Here is a 13,709-nt window from a genome sequence, read left to right on the forward strand (position 1 = left end):
CTTACCAGTTTAAGTATGTGAGAGCGGTTATGTAAGGATATTACTGCGTGCAGTGGGGCAGAAAAAAAGAACACAGTGCATAACATAGTGCCATTTTAGCTTGTTTTGGTGGTTTGGGGCACAGGAGCATTGTTGATGGATGTTTAGTTGCATGCACTTGATACTCCATCCGTTTCTATGCGGCTCTGCACTCTAATTACCCGATGGAGGCCAGCTGCATGTCTGATTAAGCCATAGTTTTCAGTCACAGATGTTGCACTCACCTTATTCTCAAAGATATTTGCCTTTAGGCTGCCGTTTTCGCATGAAATCTAATTGGAAGAAAGTGCTGCATCTAAAAAGTTCAAATAACAACAGCATTTCAAGGTTGGACTATCGTAGTTGGCAGTAACGATGATTGGATCGTGTCTTTGTTTTAGTATGCAACAGACACACACATATGAAGTAGCCTAGTGTGTATGTTGTGGTGCTAAATTATGGACAGGACATTATATATATATATATATATATATATATATATATATATATATATATCCCTGTAAAATCCAACATGGACTTTTATTTTGAAGGGTACAGGTTAACACTTGCTCCTAATACATTTTTGTGGGAGTGTTGTAATGTAGAATTTGTACACTTTACTAAATAAAGGAATGTCAGAAAGTTTAGCAATTGATTATGGTATCATGGTATGTGTTGCAGTGTGGTAAAGTGTGGTAAACCCATTAGACATACACGCGCTAAAAATCCTGGGAAAGGGAGTATTCAACCCTTATTGTTATGGTTATAAAGTGCCCTGAAAATGTTGATTTTAATGCCAATATACAGAGAGAGAGATAGATAGAGGGGAGTCAAACTATAGAGGGAGGACAGAGAGTGAGACGGATATGGAGAGATGGAGAAAATTAGAGAGTGAAAGCTGTACAAACAGGGTGGAGAAGGAAAGAGGCAAAGAAATAACAGGGCAGAGAAGGGAGGGAAAGAGGTAGAGGGAGTCACAAAAAGAGAGAAGAAATAAATCTATTCGTGGGAAACAAGTGCTTCATCTGTTTGACAAACCGGTAGCCACTAGGGATGCCACGAGAACCGAAAACTTCTGAACCAAGTCGATGCCAAAATTCTCATCAACATGCCAGGGATCAGGACTCGAAACTAATGGCGTCCCGTCCCCCCCAGGGACGACACAAAAAATCCCTGATGATGCTACATTGTGAACAACAAATCTGTGTTGAAATCGGCAGGAGGAGAGCGAGTTAACATTAGCCGTTAGCAGCCGGTGGGCTAAACAACAGAGCTAACAGTTAATGTTGACAGAGGTCACATTGAGTTACATTATAATGTGTTCAACCTCTATTCAGTAAAAATGAGAATTGGAAAACAGTAAATTAACATCATTATGCTGTGTTGAAATGTAATCTTGTAAAACGCTGTTTCGGGCAAGAAACTTGAGGCAGATCATCGGATTCAATCAAATTGGGCGGCAGTAGCTCAGTCCGTAGGGACTTGGCTTAGGAAGCAGTATAAGTAGGCTTGTCGCGGTAGTCGGTGTTACCGGTGTTACACGGTGGTCGGGCATTACATACCCACCGTCCCCACCATCGTTTTGCTTTTTTTTACAGAAATAAAACCCATTTAGTCTATTTTGACATATCAGCAGCGTGCTGTCAATAGATAGTTGGACGACAGACGCCACAAACTGATCAGTTTCTTGTTCTTCTTCTTAAATTTGGTATCGAAAATCATGGAAATTCACTGGCATTGCCATCAACTAAATTTCTGGTATCGTAACATCCCTAGTAGCCACTCCAAAGACACTCTCACTCTCCTCAATTTTAGTTCAATGCTTCAGAATCGTCCTCCACAAAATGCTCACTTCACATGAGGCCTATTCAAGCCTGTCCATTCAGAAAAGCTTTAAAAGGTCAATGTATTCTTCATTAGTGCCCATTTTCACAGTTGATTGGATAAGTCTGTGTGATTGTCCTTTTCACATCATGCATCCCATTCATGAATTCAAAAGAGCAGATTGTGCTGAATCTGGCCTCCGACAGCGACTGTGAAAAGGACAAAAGCAATGTGTTCTTTTTCCTTCCTCTATCTTTCACAAATCATAACCACCTTAGTCACTTTTTTTCCACTTAGCGCGGTGTCATGCTGCCAAACATCAAGCCATCCCTGAAATGTAATTTAAGGCAACAGCAACATCGGCAACAACAATAACATCATCTCCAGACACAGACAGCGACAGACACAGAAAGACAGATTTAGACACAGTTACTATCTCTCACACACACACTGTCGGCAGATCAGGTGTGTGTGTGTGTGTGTCATAGACGGAGGGTATTCATGAAACAAATGGCTCCCCTCCACCTCGGGCCTTTCTATTCTCAGCGGCAGCCGGGCGAGCCTCTCTGCATATCAATGCCCAGCTCATCTTTAAACATGGTGACACTGATGACGGCGCCATCAGGTGCGTTTGCGTCTGTTTTTAAATGTATTTGTAATCTGTCAGTTTTAGGTTGCGTGTGTGTGCATGCGTGTGTGGGATTTTGGGATTCCGAGGATGTCCGTCTTTGTGTGTTGATTGTAATTACATGTAGACCTAAGGACACTGAGATGACTGTGCAGCAGCAGCAGCAGCAGCCATGTGGGATTGTAGCTAATCTTTAAAGATGAATGAGATAACCCGGGTCAAGGGGTCCTGCAGACAAATGGTCCTTCATGCCTGATACTGCGGAAAAATCCTCAGCCAGTCACGCATAACTGGAGATTAACGCGTTACGTCTACTTTTCTATTAAAGCATTAGCTGATATGCATTTATCAGTTTGAAAACTCTTTTGGAATGAAGATTTGATTGCTGCTTAAATATTTTCATGCAAATAAGGTATCGGGATTGAGTGTATTATTTAAACCGACACTAATGCAACTTATGAATTCTTACAAATTAAACGTTGTATTTACAAGCTATAAAACGCACCATTGCTCAGTTCAATACGTTGAGGGATTTTGCTGCTACAACCTTACTTTGTCTGGTATAACCAATAGCGTTAGGTAGCTAATGTTAGCTAATATAGCAAACTTTAAATGTATTGCTGAATAACTGACATTTGCTGACTTAAAGCTAGGGTTGGTAATGTTCTTCAAAAACATTTTTTGAAATTCTCATTACATCCCGACAACAATCAATAAATCAAATGCTATGACAAAAAAGAAGAAAAAATCAGATATCTGTGGATGTCGCAGGACTGTAATACCTGCCAATCATTTCATTCGGCCTGAATCTTCCACAAGTTGCTAGCTTGACAGCTGTCAGGACCAAAAATAGCCAAGTTCACATTTATTATGAGATGTTTACGTTCATAATGATAATTTGGGGGGAATGGCTTTGGATGGAGACCTGAAGGGGACGGGCTGTCAGTGTTGCCGACTTGGTGACTTCCTCGCTAGATTTAGGGACTTTTGGAGCTAGTCAGCAGCAGATGCCGTTATCTACTTTCATTGGAAAAGAGTTGGCAACACTGGGCCGGGTTTTTGGTTGGATCATTTAAAAAATCTAGCGTACTCTTGCTAGTTTCTCAACATTGCCAATCCGACCTTTAAAGGGATACTTTGCTGACTTTCAACCAGCTCTCTGTCATCACAGTGTGTGCAGTGTGTGCAGATGAACGGTGTTTGGCTTCCCCCCCGTGTTGTCAGCGCCCAGAGCTCCCCACTCATTTGTCGGCGGACTTTTGCCGGCAGATGGACGGGGAGCTCCAGGCGTTACCGGCACAGGGGGAGGCCGGGGACCCAGGCGCCGGTCGCGATGACACAGAGCTGGTTGAAAGTTTCTCTTTAAGTACTCTTTTCTTCTTACTTGGTGCTAAGTTTTAGCATTTACCATTATCCTGTTATTGTAGCTACAGTAGCTGTCAGCAAAAGTTGCTTTAAAGAAAAACAATCCCACTGGTAGTTTGCTTCTTTTCATTAGGACACGAGCAGTTCACTTCGCACGGCATTGTAATTAAGTGTTGCACTTTTTCTTTTTTACTTTCCCTCCACCTACATCATGTTGTACATTTAGTGATGCCTGCTTGAGAAAGTCACTTTAAACCCATACAGGCCTCGCTGCTGCATTGCATCCTAATCTATTGAGGCGACTGTACATGGAGAACCTGCTATCTCTGACTGAGATGGATCGTTCCTCGTTTGATTGATGATCATTGGTGGAAAACGGATGCACCTGGAAGCAACGGTATCTACATTTTGTCACTTGCCTGTGTGGATAAGTAAATTTCAGCATGACATAACAAAACTCAGGTATGCAAGGTATAATGCCACTGTTATAAAGATATTAAAGTGGGTTTCTTATTTAGTACCTCTCTCTCAGCAACCACATTCAGCCCTGCTTTCTCATTCATAAATATATGTAGACAATCTGGAGCTTTACAATCCAAGAAGGTGTTAGTAACAAACTGTCTTCATTGCTGTGCTTTATAGAGAAAACACCCTCTGTTGAATATAAATATGCTTTGCTAGATTCTTGCAGTATGAACTTCCACGTGCATGATAAATGCATTTCAAACAATACATTTATCACTTCTAAGTGATATAACACCAAAAAGAAATACAGAGAGGAGAGTAATACCGCAAGATCCAACTGTCCTGTCTGGTTTGGTCAATATGAGGACTAAGCCAAAAGGGGTGCATGCAGCATTCAGAGCTACAGGCTATCAACGACTCATTTGCAACTTTACCTCCGGAGGACTAAGTGAGACACACAAGTGCGAGGGCCAAATCAGTCTGCCGTGCAAGCGGTATCCCCTGTTGGTTCATCAGAGACTGACACCCAGCTTGGAAATCATACCATTTGGCAATAAACGTGTCAAATGAATCTCTGAAGTGATGCTTTGGAAGTGATTGGAAACCGAGCAGAGTGAATGATGTTAGAGGCCCGGCCAACCTGTTTGGCCCCATGAGAGGGAATCAGGGTGATATTAGGTCGCCACTACTCATCTTTATTGGTTTCTCAAACTCAGAGGGTGTTACGATCAGAATAGATTTGAAGCTCATATTGTTCCAGCCCTCTGTGTAAGTGATTATTGATTCTTTTCGGCAGAGTATTTAGTTTCCTGTGATACTTGAGGTGCATTACTTACTTATCTTTTTAGGCCCTATAGGTCACATTGTGTTAACCCCCCTGAGACCGACTTTACTGTCTTTCAGAGGCTGTAGGTTTTAGAGCTATACAGAGAAGGTATGATATGAAACTAGAAAAACTAAGGAATCGATTGGTACCAACCATGTCATACTATCTTTTCAGGAAGAATGCTAAATAACGCTCCAAACGTATGCTAAATTTTGACGAGGAAAAACTGGCACGGACATTTTCAAAGAGGTCCCTTGACCTCTGACCTCAAGATATGTGACTGAAAATGGACTCTATGGATCCCAACGAGTCTCCCCTTTACAAACATGAATATTTAATGACCTAAATGTTATTTTCACCTATTTTAAAAATGTGTTTAAATATTCAGCATACTGGGGGTCCCTGAACAGTCTTGGAATTACATAAATTGGGTATCACTGTAAATCTGACACTCTTGTGGATTCATGTGTGATGATGTTAGTGTATTAAGACCTATTTCTTTCAAACTTGACCTCTCTGTATAAAATTACCTGTGGTGACCTCTAGGATAATCACAGCCTCGTGAAACTTTACAGCCACAAATTAGAGATCTAGAGCATTCAGAGGATGGAAGGAAAAATGCAGTTCTTGCAAAAATCTCCAAATGTCAAAAGTTTTTGATACCATAATCACAGAATGGCTTTTTCTATGGTATTCCTCAAGGTCTTGGTGTCTTAATGTGGTATTTTGGAGGGATTATTGATCATTTTTATCAATTCTTGAGTGGTAAAATATGGTTAAATGTAGCACTAAATGTGTGTAACGAATAAACCCCAAAATTCTTGCAACAACTTATGAGACATCATTTTTCATGGGGATTGCCATCATTTACTTCTATCGTAATGTTTTACCTTTACAATTTATTTTCATGTTTATTTCTGATTTATGACTAGAACAGCTTGACACACAGAGATGAGCTGCATCTCAAATTAATCTTCAGGTTCCATGCTTTCAGATGATGTACACCACTTCTGTGTGACATCTACTGTTGACCTGCTATCTCCCCCGAAAGACCTCCAGTACCCCCCTAAAAAAGACAAAAACGGGTCTATTGTGGGTCTCAGAGGGTTAAACACATTTTTAACACTTCTCTTATATCAAATAACAGTGTCCTGCGAAGTCAGGCTTAAGGTCATGTTATATTTTCTAATTCTATATAACAAATGTCTGCACTGACTGTAACGTTTTGGGTTTGATAGACGAGTAGATAGCAAAAGCACACCGCTTTGCTTTCATTCACAGTCCACTCTAGTCCAGCAAGTGTTGAGGCACCAATATGTGATGTGGCATTTGGGCAGAGCAGGCAGCATATTGGACACTTTCCATGAATGTCAAACACTGCATAAAACAAAACAGGATAGGGCAGCGGACTTTGTGCCACAGCCAGAGGAGAGGTGAACACTATGATCTATCACTGTCCTCTCGTTCTATTGTTATAGGGACTTAATTAATCAACCTGTAGGACTCGAGGGGGGGGACTCACAGTGAGGTCGCAGTAAGATTAAAATGCCCCTCGAAAATCATCCTGATTAAAGTGGCAGTCCAAACGGATGAAGGAGATGGAGTGGACTTTTTAAAATTGAGATTCAGGCCACTTTTCGAACACAAGAAAAAACTAAATTAAAATGTAGTTGGCGAGTCAGTTAGAAAGCTGGAGATGAGGACTGAAAGTTTAATGATCCTTGTGGGAGAAAAGCTCGCAATGCAAGCATCAAGCATATGGAGCCCCAAAGTGTTCAGTACTACATGGATAAAAAGTAATTATGATATAAAAAATAACACAGATAAATTGCGTAAAAAATATATAAATAAACCAATATTTCATAAGATAATATATAAATAATTGAAACTCAACTAATTATTAGTTTTAATTATTTTTATATCATTATATTTTTTTCAACAGTCTGTTTTTATTTCATAGTTGCATTTTTTTTCTGATGATTATTTCATCACATGACATATGAGAGTGGAGTTCATCGCCCTCTCACCTTTCAGCCAATCACATGCCTCCTGCCTCTCGTAATCAAGCTAGCTCAACAACTACTATCCAGTTTAGCCGGTTAGCTCCTGTTAGCTGGAGCAACAACAATGTCATGTTACCTCAACGGCATTTTGATATTAAATGTTCACAGACACGCAAATCTGTGAAGAGTAAAAAGACAGCTTTTTGTCCTGGGAACATACTTTTAAAAAAATGACAAACCATCACGATCCAGTTCACAATAAGCCTCATCTGTAAATTGTGAGAAAAGCGAATTTGTGTGTAAATGAACGTTTCTGACCATTTTTACTAAAGAGACCAAATAAATGCATTTACGAGTTAACATGCTTTCTCTTTTTATTTCCTCTCATCAGTAAAATAAACTGAATGTAAGCTAGCCTTTCATATAAGATTCAATGTTATAAGTCAGCTACAATCTACAGGCTACATTCAGGCTCCCTCATGTGGCTCAAAGATGTACTGCAGATATAAATGTTAAATAAAAGACGATGATTCCCAAAACCCAGGCTTTGGGAATGACTGCTCTAGCCAACAGGAGATGGCTAACACTGTTCGCTTTGATGCTGATATACCAAGCTCACAACAACCCTGCTTAGCTAAGGCCAGAGATATACTTGCTTTTTAACCATGCGTTCGCGTCGTGTTCATTTCCAACAACATTTACAACCAACTCTCCAAATGGACGCAGGATACGCGAGACAGCGTCATGTGCACGCAAATGCGTAGTTAAAGTCAAGTACGGTATATCTCCAGTTTAAAGGTGCAGTGTATAGGATTCGGCGGCATCTAGTGGTGTGGTTGCAGATTGCAACCGACTAAGTACCCCTCCGCTCACTCGTCCCTTTCCAAGACTGCGGTGACGTGAGCTGCCGAGTGCAAAACCGTGGTAACACCGTTCGCCTCACTCAAAGGTCATTCTTACCACAACACTACTTTAGGAGCAACGGAAGTTGGCGGTACCACGGTTTTTCACTCAAGCGAGTCAGAGAACTACGGTGGTCTTCAGGTAACGTAAAAATGGGAAAGGCTCTCTCTAGAGCCAGTGTTTGGTTTGTCTGTTCTGGGCTACTGTAGTGTGTTGGAAATTTTCCTGATACCTTGCTAGATGAGAACTATCAATAAAGATACTGGAACAATAAACGTCTTTGTCTTATTTATTGTTGCAGTCAATGGTTGTTCAGCAAAACACACAGAGCATAAACCGTTGCGAGTCTGTTCTGCTGACTAACAACCTAGAAATGTATTGAGGCTTCTATTTTATCCTAACAAGCAGGATGCAGCTACTTAGCTTACAGAAGTGAGTCGTATGTTTTTAAGAAACTCAGGCGTACCTGAAACTAGTCTAGAACCGTCTGCAAGACAGGTGTGAAAACAAAAATACATATACATGATCAAAAGGCGAACTGTGCTTCTGGGGGTGCTTTCGGGGTCAGTCAGCACATTTCCATTACAGAAGAGCAAAGTCAACATGTCACATAAGTCAGTATATTTTCCATTACAGTAGAAACATGGCGGACTCCGTGAAGAGGACCCGCTCCCTATGTAGATATGAAGGGCTCATTCTAAACTAACGAAAACACAACGATTCTTATTTTCAAGTGATTATACACTAATGAAAACATAGTTAGGAATATTATATTCCATTTCTGCTAATAGATCCTCCGACCTGTTACACACTGTTCCTTGCAAAAATAACATTTTGAGGTTGAGTTTGAATGATTTCTTATAATTAATTTACAATTTATTGGTTCATTGCTTCATTGACACAAATTATTTTTTTCAATTGTCTTTTTTAATATTGATCACTTCAGGGATCCATACTGCCAATGGACAATAGCTGATAAATGTGAAAATTGACAGATGGAATCAATAAGGTCACCGCATCGAGGAAGTGTTTTATGCCTGGGGGACCATAAGAGGACCATAAAAAAGAATTGGTTAGTGTTAAAATATTTGAATGTTATGTGCCATTCAATTAAAAACCTAAAAGGATCATAAATGTCATTTCTCCTCTGGTAACCTTTATAGAAGCCTCCTGGCTACATGACTCTTTCTCCTTCCTCTTCTTTTATTTCTTCTTTTTCTACTTCCCACATCCTCTTCCTCCTGACGCCATTCAGAACACAAGGCATTTATCTCTAACAACCCCCCTGCTGACAGCAGCCTATACTACTAACGGCGTAACACACGCACAAACACACACCGGAGAGAGGAGGATTATGACCAGGGGGACTTTCCTGTCCCCTCCCAGCTATTAGCCAGACATGCTATGCTGACAGTAGCGGGATCCCAGCGGGATCCCAGGGGGTCAGTATTGGTAACAACACAAGTAACCAGAGACCGGTGCCAACGATACACATAACCAGATTAACATGGACGAGAATAGAGGCCGAGATGTGGGTTACCACCTTCTCCAGCGGGGGAAGTCAGTGTGTTGTTTAAGCCATTAATGGATTAGCTGAGGATACAGTCACAGGAAAGGAAGCAGGCAGACAGAAAGAGAGTAAGTCTTGGGATATTTTTGGCTCCGGCACAAATACACAGAAACTTAGCAGGTACGGAGGCAGCATGCATTATGTGCATACACAACTATTAATGTGACAGCCTGACCAAATCACTGTCAATATTGACATTTCTAGGATTAGGCCTCTGACAAAATAATGAATAAATGCATGTGGTTTTTACTTCCAAACATCTGGTTTCTCTGGACGTGCAGTCAGTAACAGACACGGCTCACCCAGGATGAATAACAGGACACATGGCACACAGGACACACTAAATCAACACAGATGGCAGGGAAGCCCAAAGAGTTGAGAGCACAAATATATACACAAAATGTCTTTTTTTATAAATTCAAACTCTGATGCTAATGGAAATTTACTCCCCACAAAGTTTCATCTCGTCTCGAGAAGTTGTTTCTGTGTCATGGCCTATAAACCGAGACTTAACTCAACTCAAGAAAGTGACATTTTATTTTTCCCCTTAATCATTAAATCATGTCATCTCGCCGCCAGGAAACATCGGAATACATTTGCTAGTCGCTGGAAACAGCTTTGCACGTCTGAGTAGTCCAAAATGTTCTATCACCACCCTGCAGACACGGCCCGCACCGGCTCTCGCAGTCAGTGAATGCCCGACTGGATATAGCAGCAGACTGCTAGACGGCATCAAAGCTGCTTAACACAAAGACACATTGTTGCTGATGGAAGCTGAAAAATGGTTTGAGATATGCAAATGAATCTATAGCCTCCTTAGACAGCTTGGGTGTTTGAATTATTGAGAGGGCGACATATCTTTACGTTAATTATTTATCTTCGATGAAAAAGTCCTCATCATCGCCATCATCACGCTGCCATGGGTTCAGCTATTATTATAAAACTACCACCGTCATCATCAAAACCACCATTACTACCATCACCGGCACCGCTACCGTTAAACAAATACAACCACAATCGTCATCATCATCTTCATTATCACTAATCATCATCACTGTGATCACCACCATATGCCAGCGTTGTGAATTTTTACTGGCACCATTTTCCTCTTCATCATCATCATGCTGCCCTTAGCTCAGCTGTCAACATCATCATCATCAAAACTCCCATCACAAGCGTTTTTATCATCATCACCACCAGCACCATCATCATCCTGCTCCTCCTCCTCATCATCATTTTCATCAACAGCATACCACCAATATCTACCAATCCATAAAATGTAATTTGTACAGCACCTTTCCATCTGCAACTAATGATTACTTTCACTATTGATTCATTTCTATATAAATCAATTAATTGTTTGGTCTGTAAAATGTCAGAAAATTGCAAAAAAAAATGTCCATCCCAGTTTCTTATAGAGTCCAAGGTGATGTCTTTCAGTGTCTTGTTTTGTCAGTGCAAACCCCAAAGCTATTCAGTATAATGTGATATTAAACAGAGAAAATCATGAAATCTCTATATTTGAGAAGCTAAAAACTTAATTTTCTGCCATTTTTGCATGAAAAATTACTTTAACGATTAAGCGTTTATCAAAATAGTTGGCGATTATTTTCCTGTCAATCGACTGATCGATTAGTCGACTAATCGTTGCAGCTCGACTTCACAGAATGACTGACAAGCTGATAATAAGACAGCATAAATGTAAACAATTTGAGAGCAATACAAATGGTGAAAATGTAATAATAAAACCATTAAGATAGATATCATCCAATATCATCACCACCAGCTAAAATGTCAGAAAATTGTGAAAAATGTCCATCCCAGTTTCTTATGGAGTCCAAGGTGATGTCTTTAGGTGTCTTGTTCTGTCAGTCCAGAACCCAAAGCTAGTCAGTATAATGTGATATTAAACAGAGAAAAGCATGAAATCTCCATAATTGAGAGGCTGAAAACATAATTTTCTGCCATTTTTGCATGAAAAATCACTTAAGCATTAAGCGATTATCAAAATTTCAAAATAAAATACAAAAAAAAATGATCAAAAATGCACTCGAGAAATAAAAAACAAATGAAAATAGATATCAAGCAATATCATCACCACCATCATCACCACCAATAGGCATCATTATGACCAGCATCATCATAAATCACTACCATCATCATCAGCAGCACTAAAAATATCCAAATATTTAAACATTATCATCACTATATAGAAATAATCTGTATGAAATAATTCATCCAACAACTGCTATTCAAATTCAGTCAATTTCCTCATCATGTCCCCTCATCAACATCACATTCTCGTCTTATATTTGGCTGTAATTCCTCCGTCAGTCTAGAACCCAAAGCTATTCAGTATAATGTGATATTAAACAGAGAAAAGCATGAAATCTCCATAATTGAGAAGCTGAAAACATAATTTTCTGCCATTTTTGCATGAAAAATCACTGAAGATTTCAAAATAAAATACAAAAAAAATGATCAGAAATGCACTCGAGAAATAAAAATGATGAAAATGTCATTATAAAACCATGAAAATAGATATTAACCAATATCATCACCATCATCACCACCATATAGGTATCATTATGACCAGCATCACCATCATCATCATAACTCACTACCATCATCATCACCAGCACTAAAAATATCCAAACATTAACATCACTACATATAAATAATGTGTATGAAATAATTCATCCAACAACTGCTATTCAAATTCAGTCAATTTCATCATCATGTCCTCTCATCAACATCACATTCTCATATCATATTTGGCTGTAATTCCTCTCCATCATTCCGTCTCTGGTGCACCCTGACCCGGTGCGCAGCGCCTCCAGACCCGGATGCGCTCACTCTCCCTCTCCCTGACCTTAATCTCATCATCCTTACCCGGCCACCGGCAGCACAGCCTGCTCGGTCCACAGCCCCGCTCGACTCGACTCGGTCTCGGTTTATACCCCCGCAGCTTTCGGGGACATGTCACTCACCGTTCTCCAGCGAGGCTCTCTGTCTCTCTCTCTCTGTCTCTCTCTCTCTGTCTCTGTCTCTATGATGGAGACTGCGCGCTGCCGGGTGAACGCTTAATTGGAGGAGCGGAGCTGGAGTGAAGGCGTCTCTGGACAGGGCAGGGCTCTGCGGTGTCGCACCTGAGAGAGACCAAGTCCGGTAGATTGTCTCCTGTCCTCTCCTGTCCTCTCCTCTCCCGTTAACCCTCCGCTTGATCTCACCCTCACACGCTCCTCATTTACGCACGGATCTGTGCGCATTGACATCCCCCGCTGCAATTAACGGGGCTTTCAAAGTGATGATGGCACCTCGCGGTTCACACACTTCTACACACACACGGTTCACATAATGGCAATAACAGAGTAAAAACAATCACAATACATTCATATATTAATAACAATAGTAATACACACGGTTGTTTGTGTCTTCTGGAAGAAGTCCGGGTCGGGATCCGTTCATTCATTCATTCATTCACTCTCTCATCCCTCTATCTGTTCATCCTTCCCTCCGTTCAGTCCCTCATTCAGCTGATGAATAAACCAGTCCTCTCCTCTCGAGCGGCGGCGGCACGGGGAGCACGCGCACTTCACCCGGCGCGCGCTCTTGCGCCCTCCCCAGTCTCTCTCTCTCTCTCTCTCTCTCTCTCTCTCTCTCTCTCTCTCTCTCTCTCTCTCTCTCTCTAGCTAGGAGCATCTCCCCCCTCTTTCCCTCGCTTTCTAGTGCAGAACAACAAGACAGAGAGAGAGAGAGTGAGATGGAGACTGAGGGAGGATGAGCTGATGTGTGAGCAGGAGACAGCGCGAGCTTGACAGCGGCTATTACAGTGTGTGTTTGTGCCTGTGTGTGTGTGTGTGTGTGTGTGTGTGTGTGTGTGTGAGTGTGTGTTGGAAGAATGTGAACCAAAGGAGCATGCACTCCCCCTGCACTGATAAACACACATCACTGGAGGGAGAAATGAGAGGAGAGACACAGAAGTGTAACAGTTCAACCAGAGATTGTTTACATTATCAACCATTTCCTCCCTGAATCACTTCATTGTTTCCTCTGTGTAAAAAAACACTCGGTCAAAACCGAGTATATGTCTGGACCGTGTACGGT

General features: G+C 41.0%; 1 protein-coding gene across 3 annotated transcripts in view; it reads right to left on the reverse strand.

Moving 5' to 3' along the window:
* slc8a4b (solute carrier family 8 member 4b) overlaps positions 1-13,234 on the reverse strand; it is a 123,534-nt gene extending 110,300 nt beyond the window's left edge. The window contains exon 1 of one of the 3 annotated variants that reach the window (XM_037757910.1): positions 13,025-13,234. The gene's annotated coding sequence lies outside the window, so the exon portion shown is untranslated. Of the gene's footprint in view, positions 1-12,494; positions 12,811-13,024 lie in introns of those variants that run through there. The other 2 variants (XM_037757912.1, XM_037757911.1) reach the window with 2 other exon arrangements.
* Positions 13,235-13,709: the final 475 nt, after the last annotated feature.

The sequence above is a fragment of the Sebastes umbrosus genome, chromosome 22, assembly GCF_015220745.1.
Source record: "Sebastes umbrosus isolate fSebUmb1 chromosome 22, fSebUmb1.pri, whole genome shotgun sequence".
Lineage (NCBI taxonomy): Eukaryota > Metazoa > Chordata > Actinopteri > Perciformes > Sebastidae > Sebastes > Sebastes umbrosus.